The sequence below is a fragment of the Scyliorhinus torazame genome, chromosome 27 (genome assembly GCF_047496885.1).
Source record: "Scyliorhinus torazame isolate Kashiwa2021f chromosome 27, sScyTor2.1, whole genome shotgun sequence".
Classification (NCBI taxonomy): Eukaryota; Metazoa; Chordata; class Chondrichthyes; order Carcharhiniformes; family Scyliorhinidae; genus Scyliorhinus; species Scyliorhinus torazame.
This window is the reverse complement of record NC_092733.1, coordinates 4668736-4681403: the sequence shown is the minus strand read 5'-3', so window position 1 is coordinate 4681403 and position 12668 is coordinate 4668736.

Here is a 12668-nt window from a genome sequence, read left to right as displayed (position 1 = left end):
GTTACCTCCTCATGCTGAGTTACTCACTGATGTTACCTCCCTATTCTGAGTTACTCACTGAGGTTACCTCCTCATTCTGAGTTACTCATTGAGGGTACCTCCCCATTCTGAGTTACTCACTGAGGTTACCTCCTCATTCTGAGTTACTCACTGAGGTTACCTCCTCATTCTGAGTTCCTCATTGAGGTTACCTCCTCATTCTGAGTTACTCACTGAGGTTACCTCAATCGAAGTTACTCACTGAGGTTACCTCCTCATTCTGAGTTACTCACTGAGGGTTACCTCCCGATTCTTTGTTACTCATTGAGGTTACCTCCCTATTCTTAGTTACTCACTGAGGTTACCTCCACATTCTGAGTTACTAACTGAGGTTACCTCCTCATTCTGAGTTACTAACAGAGGTTACCTCCTCATTCTGAGATTCTCATTGAGGGTACCTCCTCATTCTGAGTTACGCACTGAGGTTACCTCCTCATTCTGAGTTACTCACTGAGGTTACCTCCTCATTCTGAGTTCCTCATTGAGGTTACCTCCTCGTTCTGAGTTACTCACTGAGGCTACCTCCTCATTATGAGTTACTCATTGAGGTTACCTCCTCATTCTGAGTTCCTCATTGAGGTTACCTCCTCATTCTGAGTTACTCATTGAGGTTACCTCCTCATTCTGAGTTACTCACTGAGGTGACCTCTTCATTCTGAGTTACTCATTGAGGTTACCTCTTCATTCTGAGTTACTCATTGAGGTTGCCTCCTCATTCTGAGTTACTCACTGAGGTTACCTCCTCATTCTGAGTTACTCATTGAGGTTACCTCCCTATTCTGAGTTACTCACTGAGGTTACCTCCTCATTCTGAGTTACTCACTGAGGTTACCTCCTCATTCTGAGTTACTCATTGAGGTTACCTCCTCATTCTGAGTTACTCATTGAGGTTACCTCCTCATTCTGAGTCACTCATTGAGGTTACCTCCCTATTCTGAGTTAATCACTGAAGTTACCTCCTCATTCTGAGTTACTCATTGAGATTACCTCCTCATTCTGACTTACTGAGGTTACCTCCTCATTCTGAGTTACTCACTGAGGTTACCTCCTCATTCTGAATAACTCACTGAGGTTACCTCCTCATTCTGAGTTACTCACTGTGGTTACCTCCTCATTCTGAGTTACTCATTGAGATTACCTCCTCATTCTGACTTACTCACTGAGGTTACCTCCTCATTCTGAATAACTCAGTGAGGTTACCTCCTCATTCTGAGTTACTCACTGAGGTTACCTCCTCATTCTGAGTTACTCACTGAGGTTAGCTCCTCATTCTGAGTTACTCATTGAGGTTACCTCCTCATTCTGAGTTACTCACTGAGGTTACCTCCTCATTCTGAGTTACTCATTGAGGTTACCTCCTAATTCTGAGTTACTCATTGAGTTTACCTCCTCATTCTGAGTAACTCACCGAGGTTACCACCTCATTCTGACTTACTCACTGAGGTTACCTCCTCATTCTGAATAACTCACTGAGGTTACCTCCTCATTCTGAGTCACTCACTGAGGTTACCTCCTCATTCTGAGTTACTCACTGAGGTTAGCTCCTCATTCTGAGTTCCTCATTGAGGTTACCTCCTCATTCTGAGTTACTCACTGAGGTTACCTCCTCATTCTGAGTTGCTCACTGAGGTTACCTCCTCAATCGAAGTTACTCACTGAGGTTACCTCCTCATTCTGAGTTACTCACTGAGGGTTACCTCCCGATTCTTTGTTACTCATTGAGGTTACCTCCCTATTCTTAGTTACTCACTGAGGTTACCTCCACATTCTGAGTTACTAACTGAGGTTACCTCCTCATTCTGAGTTACTAACAGAGGTTACCTCCTCATTCTGAGATTCTCATTGAGGGTACCTCCTCATTCTGAGTTACGCACTGAGGTTACCTCCTCATTCTGAGTTACTCACTGAGGTTACCTCCTCATTCTGAGTTCCTCATTGAGGTTACCTCCTCGTTCTGAGTTACTCACTGAGGCTACCTCCTCATTATGAGTTACTCATTGAGGTTACCTCCTCATTCTGAGTTCCTCATTGAGGTTACCTCCTCATTCTGAGTTACTCATTGAGGTTACCTCCTCATTCTGAGTTACTCACTGAGGTGACCTCTTCATTCTGAGTTACTCATTGAGGTTACCTCTTCATTCAGAGTTACTCATTGAGGTTGCCTCCTCATTCTGAGTTACTCACTGAGGTTACCTCCTCATTCTGAGTTACTCATTGAGGTTACCTCGCTATTCTGAGTTACTCACTGAGGTTACCTCCTCATTCTGAGTTACTCACTGAGGTTACCTCCTCATTCTGAGTTACTCATTGAGGTTACCTCCTCATTCTGAGTTACTCATTGAGGTTACCTCCTCATTCTGAGTCACTCATTGAGGTTACCTCCCTATTCTGAGTTAATCACTGAGGTTACCTCCTCATTCTGAGTTACTCATTGAGATTACCTCCTCATTCTGACTTACTGAGGTTACCTCCTCATTCTGAGTTACTCACTGAGGTTACCTCCTCATTCTGAATAACTCACTGAGGTTACCTCCTCATTCTGAGTTACTCACTGAGGTTACCTCCTCATTCTGAGTTACTCATTGAGATTACCTCCTCATTCTGACTTGCTCACTGAGGTAACCTCCTCATTCTGAATAACTCAGTGAGGTTACCTCCTCATTCTGAGTTACTCACTGAGGTTACCTCCTCATTCTGAGTTACTCACTGAGGTTAGCTCCTCATTCTGAGTTACTCATTGAGGTTACCTCCTCATTCTGAGTTACTCACTGAGGTTACCTCCTCATTCTGAGTTACTCATTGAGGTTACCTCCTAATTCTGAGTTACTCATTGAGGTTACCGCCTCATTCTGAGTTCCTCACTGAGGTTACCTCCCTATTCTGAGTTACTCATTGAGTTTACCTCCTCATTCTGAGTAACTCACCGAGGTTACCACCTCATTCTGACTTACTCACTGAGGTTACCTCCTCATTCTGAATAACTCACTGAGGTTACCTCCTCATTCTGAGTCACTCACTGAGGTTACCTCCTCATTCTGAGTTACTCACTGAGGTTAGCTCCTCATTCTGAGTTACTCATTGAGGTTACCTCCTCATTCTGAGTTACTCATTGAGGTTACCTCCTCATTCTGAGTTACTAACTGAGGTTACCTCCTCATTCTGAGTTACTCAATGAGGTTCCCTCCTCATTCTGAGTTACTCACTGAGGTTACCTCCTCATTCTGAGTTACTCATTGAGGGTATCTCCTCATTCTGAGTTACTCACTGAGGTTAACCCCTCATTCTGAGTTACTCATTGAGGTTACCTCCTCATTCTGAGTTACTCACTGAGGTTACCTCCTCATTCTGAGTTACTCATTGAGGTTACCTCCTCATACTGAGTTACTCACTGAGGTTACCTCCTCATTCTGAGTTACTCACTGAGGTTACCTCCTCATTCTGAGTTACTCACTGAGGTTACCTCCTCATTCTGAGTTACTAATTGAGGTTACCTCCTCATTCTGAGTTACTCACTGAGGTTACCTCCTCATTCTGAGTTACTCACTGAGGTTACCTCCTCATTCTGAGTTACTCATTGAGGTTACCTCCTCATTCTGAGTTACTCACTGAGGTTACCTCATTCTGAATGACTCATTGAGGTTGCCTCCTCATTCTGAGTTACTCAATGAGGTTACCTCCTCATTCTGAGTTACTCATTGAGGTTACCTCCTCATACTGAGTTACTCACTGATGTTACCTCCTCATTCTGAGTTACTGATTGAAGTTACCTCGCTATTCAGAGTTACTCACTGAGGGTACCTCCTCATTCTGAGTTATTCACTGAGGTTAACTCCTCATTCTGGGTTACTCACTGAGGTTACCTCCCTATTCTGAGTTACTCATTGAGTTTACCTCCTCATTCTGAGTAACTCACTGAGGTTACCACCTCATTCTGACTTACTCACTGAGGTTACCTCCTCATTTTGAATAACTCACTGAGGTTACCTCCTCATTCTGAGTCACTCACTGAGGTTACCTCCTCATTCTGAGTTACTCACTGAGGTTAGCTCCTCATTCTGAGTTACTCATTGAGGTTACCTCCTCATTCTGAGTTACTCATTGAGGTTACCTCCTCATTCTGAGTTACTAACTGAGGTTACCTCCTCATTCTGAGTTACTCAATGAGGTTACCTCCTCATTCTGAGTTACTCACTGAGGTTACCTCCTCATTCTGAGTTACTCATTGAGGGTATCTCCTTATTCTGAGTTACTCACTGAGGTTACCCCCTCATTCTGAGTTACTCATTGCGGTTACCTCCTCATTCTGAGTTACTCACTGAGGTTACCTCCTCATTCTGAGTTACTCATTGAGGTTACCTCCTCATACTGAGTTACTCACTGAGGTTACCTCCTCATTCTGAGTTACTCACTGAGGTTACCTCCTCATTCTGAGTTACTCACTGAGGTTACCTCCTCATTCTGAGTTACTAATTGAGGTTACCTCCTCATTCTGAGTTACTCACTGAGGTTACCTCCTCATTCTGAGTTACTCACTGAGGTTACCTCCTCATTCTGAGTTACTCATTGAGGTTACCTCCTCATTCTGAGTTACTCACTGAGGTTACCTCATTCTGAATTACTCATTGAGGTTACCTCCTCATTCTGAGTTACTCAATGAGGTTACCTCCTCATTCTGAGTTACTCATTGAGGTTACCTCCTCATACTGAGTTACTCACTGATGTTACCTCCTCATTCTGAGTTACTCATTGAGGGTGCCTCCTCATTCTGAGTTACTCACTGAGGTTACCTCCTCATTCTGTGTTACTCATTGAGGTTACCTCACTATTCTGAGTTACTCACTGAGGTTACCTCCTCATTCTCAGTTACACATTGAGGTTACCTCCTCATTCTGAGTTACTCACTGAGGGTACCTCCTCATTCTGAGTTACTCACTGAGGTTACCTCCACATTCTGAGTTACTCATTGAGGTTACCTCCTCATTCTGAGTTACTCATTGAGGTTACCTCCTCATTCTGAGTTACTCATTGAGGTTACCTCCTCATTCTGAGTTACTCACTGAGGTTACCTCCTCATTCTGAGTTACTCACTGAGGGTACCTCCTCATTCTGAGTTACTCATTGAGGTTACCTCCTCATTCTGAGTTACTCATTGAGGTTACCTCCACATTCTGAGTTACTCATTGAGGTTACCTCCTCATTCTGAGTTACTCATTGAGGTTACCTCCTCATTCTGAGTTACTCATTGAGGTTACCTCCCTATTCTGAGTTACTCACTGAGGTTACCTCCTCATTCTGAGTTACTCACTGAGGTTACCTCCTCATTCTGAGTTACTCATTGAGTTTACCTCCTCATTCTGAGTTACTCATTGAGGGTACCTCCCTATTCTGAGTTACTCACTGAGGTTACCTCCTCATTCTGAGTTACTCACTGACGGTAACTCCCTATTCTGAGTTACTCACTGAGGTTACCTCCTCATTCTGAGTTACTCACTGAGGGTACCTCCTCATTCTGAGTTACTCACTGCGGTTACCTCATCATTCTGAGTTACTCACTGAGGTTACCTCCTCATTCTGAGTTACTCACTGAGGTAACCTCCTCATTCTGAGTTACTCACCGATGTTACCTCCTCATTCTGTGTTACTCATTGAGTTTACCTCCTCATTCTGAGTTACTCACTGAGGTTACCTCCCTATTCTGAGTTACTCACTGAGGTTACCTCCTCATTCTGAGTCACTCATTGAGTTTACCTCCTCATTCTGAGTTACTCACTGAGGTTACCTCCTCATTCTGAGTTACTCACTGAGGTTACCTCCTCATTCTGAGTTACTCATTGAGGTTCCCTCCTCATTCTGAGTCACTCATTGAGTTTACCTCCTCATTCTGAGTTACTCACTGAGGTTACCTCCTCATTCTGAGTTACTCATTGAGGGTACCTCCTCATTCTGAGTTACGCACTGAGGGTACCTCCTCATTCTGAGTTACTCACTGAGGTTACCTCCTCATTCTGAGTTCCTCATTGAGGTTACCTCCTCATTCTGAGTTACTCACTGAGGTTACCTCCTCATTCTGAGTTACTCATTGAGGTTACCACCTCATTCTGAGTTCCTCATTGTGGTTACTTCCTCATTCTGAGTTACTCATTGAGGTTACCTCCTCATTCTGAGTTACTCATTGAGGGTACCTCCTCATTCTGAGTTACTCATTGAGTTTTCCTCCTCATTCTGAGTTACTCACTGAGGTTACCTCCTCATTCTGAGTTACTCACTGAGGTCACCTCCTCATTCTGCGTTACTCATTGAGGTTACCTCCTCATTCTGAGTTACTAACTGAGGTTACCTCCTCATTCTGAGTTACTCATTCAGGTTACCTTTTCATTCTGAGTTACTCACTGAGGTTACCTCCTCATTTTGAGTAACTCACTGAGGTTACCTCCTCATTCTGAGATACTCCTTGAGGTTACCTCCTCATTCTGAGTTACTCATTGAGGTAACCTCCTCATTCTGAGTTTCTAACTGAGGTTACCTCCTCATTCTGAGTTACTCACTGAGGTTACCTCCTCAATCTGAGTTACTCACTGAGGTTCCCTCCTCATTCTGAGTTACTCACTGAGGTTGCCTCCCGATTCTAAGTTACTCATTGAGGTTACCTCCCTATTCTGAGTTACTCATTGAGGTTACCTCCACATTCTGAGTTACTAACGGAGGTTACCTCCTCTTTCTGAGTTACTAACTGATGTTACCTCCTCATTCTGAGTCACTCACTGAGGTTACCTCCTCATTCTGAGTTACTCATTGAGGTTACCTCCTCATTCTGAGTTACTCACTGAGGTTACCTCCTCATTCTGAGTTCCTCATTGAGGTTACCTCCTCATTCTGAGTACCTCATTGAGGTTACCTCCTCATTCTGAGTTACTCATTGAGGTTACCTCCTCATTCTGAGTTACTCACTGAGGTTACCTCCTCATTCTGAGTTACTCACTGAGGTTACCTCCTCATTCTGAGTTACTCATTGAGGTTACCTCCTCATTCTGAGTTCCTCACTGAGGGTACCTCCTCATTCTGAGTTACTCACTGAGGTTACCTCCTCATTCTGAGTTACTCATTGAGGTTAGCTCCTCATTCTGAGTTACTCACTGAGGTTACCTCCTCATTCTGAGTTACTCATTGAGGTTACCTCCTCAATCTGAGTTACTCACTGAGGTTACCTCCTCATTCTGAGTCACTCATTGAGGTTACCTCCTCATTCTGAGTTACTCATTGAGGTTACCTCCTCATTCTGAGTTACTCACTGAGGTTACCGCCTCATTCTGAGTTACTCATTGAGGTTACCTCCTCATTCTGAGTTACTCATTGAGGTTACCTCCCTATTCTTAGTTACTAACTCAGTTTACCTCCTCATTCTGAGTTACTCATTGAGGTTACCTCCTCATTCTGAGTTACTCACTGAGGTTACCTCCTCATTCTGAGTTACTCACTGAGGTTATCTCCTCATTCTGAGTTACTCATTGAGTTTTCCTCCCCATTCTGAGTTACTCACTGAGGTTACCTCCTCATTCTGAGTTATTCATTGAGGTTACGTCCTCATTCTGAGTTACTCATTGAGGTTACCGCCTCATTCTGAGTTACTCACTGAGGTTACCTCCTCATTCTGTGTTACTCATTGAGGATACCTCCTCATTCTGACTTACTCATTGTGGTTACCTCCTCATTCTGAGTTACTAACTGAGGTTACCTCCTCATTCTGAGTTACTCACTGAGGTTACCTCCTCATTCTGAGTTACTCACTGAGGTTACCTCATTCTGAATTACTCATTGAGGTTACCTCCTCATTCTGAGTTACTCAATGATGTTACCTCCTCATTCTGAGTTACTCATTGAGGGTGCCTCCTCATTCTGAGTTACTCACTGAGGTTACCTCCTCATTCTGTGTTACTCATTGAGGTTACCTCACTATTCTGAGTTACTCACTGAGGTTACCTCCTCATTCTCAGTTACACATTGAGGTTACCTCCTCATTCTGAGTTACTCACTGAGGGTACCTCCTCATTCTGAGTTACTCACTGAGGTTACCTCCACATTCTGAGTTACTCATTGAGGTTACCTCCTCATTCTGAGTTACTCATTGAGGTTACCTCCTCATTCTGAGTTACTCATTGAGGTTACCTCCTCATTCTGAGTTACTCACTGAGGTTACCTCCTCATTCTGAGTTACTCACTGAGGGTACCTCCTCATTCTGAGTTACTCATTGAGGTTACCTCCTCATTCTGAGTTACTCATTGAGGTTACCTCCACATTCTGAGTTACTCATTGAGGTTACCTCCTCATTCTGAGTTACTCATTGAGGTTACCTCCTCATTCTGAGTTACTCATTGAGGTTACCTCCCTATTCTGAGTTACTCACTGAGGTTACCTCCTCATTCTGAGTTACTCACTGAGGTTACCTCCTCATTCTGAGTTACTCATTGAGTTTACCTCCTCATTCTGAGTTACTCATTGAGGGTACCTCCCTATTCTGAGTTACTCACTGAGGTTACCTCCTCATTCTGAGTTACTCACTGACGGTAACTCCCTATTCTGAGTTACTCACTGAGGTTACCTCCTCATTCTGAGTTACTCACTGAGGGTACCTCCTCATTCTGAGTTACTCACTGCGGTTACCTCATCATTCTGAGTTACTCACTGAGGTTACCTCCTCATTCTGAGTTACTCACTGAGGTAACCTCCTCATTCTGAGTTACTCACCGATGTTACCTCCTCATTCTGTGTTACTCATTGAGTTTACCTCCTCATTCTGAGTTACTCACTGAGGTTACCTCCCTATTCTGAGTTACTCACTGAGGTTACCTCCTCATTCTGAGTCACTCATTGAGTTTACCTCCTCATTCTGAGTTACTCACTGAGGTTACCTCCTCATTCTGAGTTACTCACTGAGGTTACCTCCTCATTCTGAGTTACTCATTGAGGTTCCCTCCTCATTCTGAGTCACTCATTGAGTTTACCTCCTCATTCTGAGTTACTCACTGAGGTTACCTCCTCATTCTGAGTTACTCATTGAGGGTACCTCCTCATTCTGAGTTACGCACTGAGGGTACCTCCTCATTCTGAGTTACTCACTGAGGTTACCTCCTCATTCTGAGTTCCTCATTGAGGTTACCTCCTCATTCTGAGTTACTCACTGAGGTTACCTCCTCATTCTGAGTTACTCATTGAGGTTACCACCTCATTCTGAGTTCCTCATTGTGGTTACTTCCTCATTCTGAGTTACTCATTGAGGTTACCTCCTCATTCTGAGTTACTCATTGAGGGTACCTCCTCATTCTGAGTTACTCATTGAGTTTTCCTCCTCATTCTGAGTTACTCACTGAGGTTACCTCCTCATTCTGAGTTACTCACTGAGGTCACCTCCTCATTCTGCGTTACTCATTGAGGTTACCTCCTCATTCTGAGTTACTAACTGAGGTTACCTCCTCATTCTGAGTTACTCATTCAGGTTAGCTTTTCATTCTGAGTTACTCACTGAGGTTACCTCCTCATTTTGAGTAACTCACTGAGGTTACCTCCTCATTCTGAGATACTCCTTGAGGTTACCTCCTCATTCTGAGTTACTCATTGAGGTAACCTCCTCATTCTGAGTTTCTAACTGAGGTTACCTCCTCATTCTGAGTTACTCACTGAGGTTACCTCCTCAATCTGAGTTACTCACTGAGGTTCCCTCCTCATTCTGAGTTACTCACTGAGGTTGCCTCCCGATTCTAAGTTACTCATTGAGGTTACCTCCCTATTCTGAGTTACTCATTGAGGTTACCTCCACATTCTGAGTTACTAACGGAGGTTACCTCCTCTTTCTGAGTTACTAACTGATGTTACCTCCTCATTCTGAGTCACTCACTGAGGTTACCTCCTCATTCTGAGTTACTCATTGAGGTTACCTCCTCATTCTGAGTTACTCACTGAGGTTACCTCCTCATTCTGAGTTCCTCATTGAGGTTACCTCCTCATTCTGAGTACCTCATTGAGGTTACCTCCTCATTCTGAGTTACTCATTGAGGTTACCTCCTCATTCTGAGTTACTCACTGAGGTTACCTCCTCATTCTGAGTTACTCACTGAGGTTACCTCCTCATTCTGAGTTACTCATTGAGGTTACCTCCTCATTCTGAGTTCCTCACTGAGGGTACCTCCTCATTCTGAGTTACTCACTGAGGTTACCTCCTCATTCTGAGTTACTCATTGAGGTTAGCTCCTCATTCTGAGTTACTCACTGAGGTTACCTCCTCATTCTGAGTTACTCATTGAGGTTACCTCCTCAATCTGAGTTACTCACTGAGGTTACCTCCTCATTCTGAGTCACTCATTGAGGTTACCTCCTCATTCTGAGTTACTCATTGAGGTTACCTCCTCATTCTGAGTTACTCACTGAGGTTACCGCCTCATTCTGAGTTACTCATTGAGGTTACCTCCTCATTCTGAGTTACTCATTGAGGTTACCTCCCTATTCTTAGTTACTAACTCAGTTTACCTCCTCATTCTGAGTTACTCATTGAGGTTACCTCCTCATTCTGAGTTACTCATTGAGGTTACCTCCTCATTCTGAGTTACTCACTGAGGTTACCTCCTCATTCTGAGTTACTCACTGAGGTTATCTCCTCATTCTGAGTTACTCATTGAGTTTTCCTCCCCATTCTGAGTTACTCACTGAGGTTACCTCCTCATTCTGAGTTATTCATTGAGGTTACGTCCTCATTCTGAGTTACTCATTGAGGTTACCGCCTCATTCTGAGTTACTCACTGAGGTTACCTCCTCATTCTGTGTTACTCATTGAGGATACCTCCTCATTCTGACTTACTCATTGTGGTTACCTCCTCATTCTGAGTTACTAACTGAGGTTACCTCCTCATTCTGAGTTACTCATTGAGGTTACCTCCTCATTCTGAGTTACTCATTGAGGTTACCTCCTCGTTCTGAGTTCCTCATTGAGGTTACCTCCTCATTCTGAGTTACTCACTGAGGTTACCTCCTCATTCTGAGTTACTCACTGAGGTTACCTCCTCATTCTGAGTTACTCATTGAGTTTTCCTCCCCATTCTGAGTTACTCACTGAGGTTACCTCCTCATTCTGAGTTACTCATTGAGGTTACCTCCTCATTCTGTGTTACTCACTGAGGTTACCTCCTCATTCTGAGTTACTCATTGAGTTTTCCTCCTTATTCTGAGTTACTCACTGAGGTTACCTCCTCATTCTGAGTTACTCACTGAGGTTACCTCCTCATTCTGAGTTACTCATTGAGTTTTCCTCCCCATTCTGAGTTACTCACTGAGGTTACCTCCTCATTCTGAGTTACTCACTGAGGTTACCGCCTCATTCTGAGTTACTCACTGAGGTTCCCTCCTCATTCTGAGTTACTCACTGAGGTTACCTCCTCATTCTGAGTTACTTATTGAGGTTACCTCCTCATTCTGTGTTACTCATTGAGGTTACCTCCTCATTCTGAGTTACTCATTGAGGTTACCTCCTCATTCTGAGTTACTCATTGAGGTTACCTCCTCATTCTGTGTTACTCATTGAGGATACCTCCTCATTCTGACTTACTCATTGAGGTTACCTCCTCATTCTGAGTTACTAACTGAGGTTACCTCCTCATTCTGAGTTACTCACTGAGGTTACCTCCTCATTCTGAGTTACTCACTGAGGTTACCTCCTCATTCTGAGTTCCTCATTGAGTTTTCCTCCTCATTCTGAGTTACTCACTGAGGTTACATCCTCATTCTGAGTTACTCACTGAGGTTACCTCCTCATTCTGTGTTACTAACTGAGGTTACCTCCTCATTCTTAGTCACTCGCTGAGGTTACCTCCTCATTCTGAGTTACTCATTGAGGTTACCTCCTCATTCTGAGTTGCTCAATGAGGTTACCTCCTCATTCTGAGTTACTCACTGAGGTTACCTCCTCATTCTGATTAATCACTGAGGTTTCCTCCTCATTCTGAGTTGCTCACTGAGGTTACCTCCTCATTCTGAGTTACTCATTGAGGTTACCTCCTCATTCTGAGTTACTCATTGAGGTTACCTCCTCATTCTGAGTTAATCATTGAGGTTACCTCCTCATTCTGAGTTACTAACTGAGGTTACCTCCTCATTCTGAGTTACTCACTGAGGTTACCTCCTCATTCTGATATACTGACTGAGGTTACCTCCTCATTCTGAGTTACTCACTGTGGTTACCTCCTCATTCTGAGTTACTCATTGAGTTTTCCTCCTCATTCTGATTTACTCACTGAGGTTACCTCCTCATTCTGAGTTACTCATTGAGTTTGCCTCCTCATTCTGAGTTACTCACTGAGGTTACATCCTCATTCTGAGTTACTCATTGAGGTTACCTCCTCATTCTGAGTTACTCACTGAGGTTACCTCCTCATTCTGAGTTACTCACTGAGGTTACCTCCTCATTCTGAGTTACTAACTGAGGTTACCTCCTCATTCTGTGTCACTCACTGAGGTTACCTCCTCATTCTGAGTAACTCATTGAGGTTACCTCCTCATTCTGAGTTACTCACTGAGGTTACCTCCTCATTCTGAGTTACTCACTGAGGTTTCCTCCTCATTCTGAGTAACTCATTGATGTTACCTC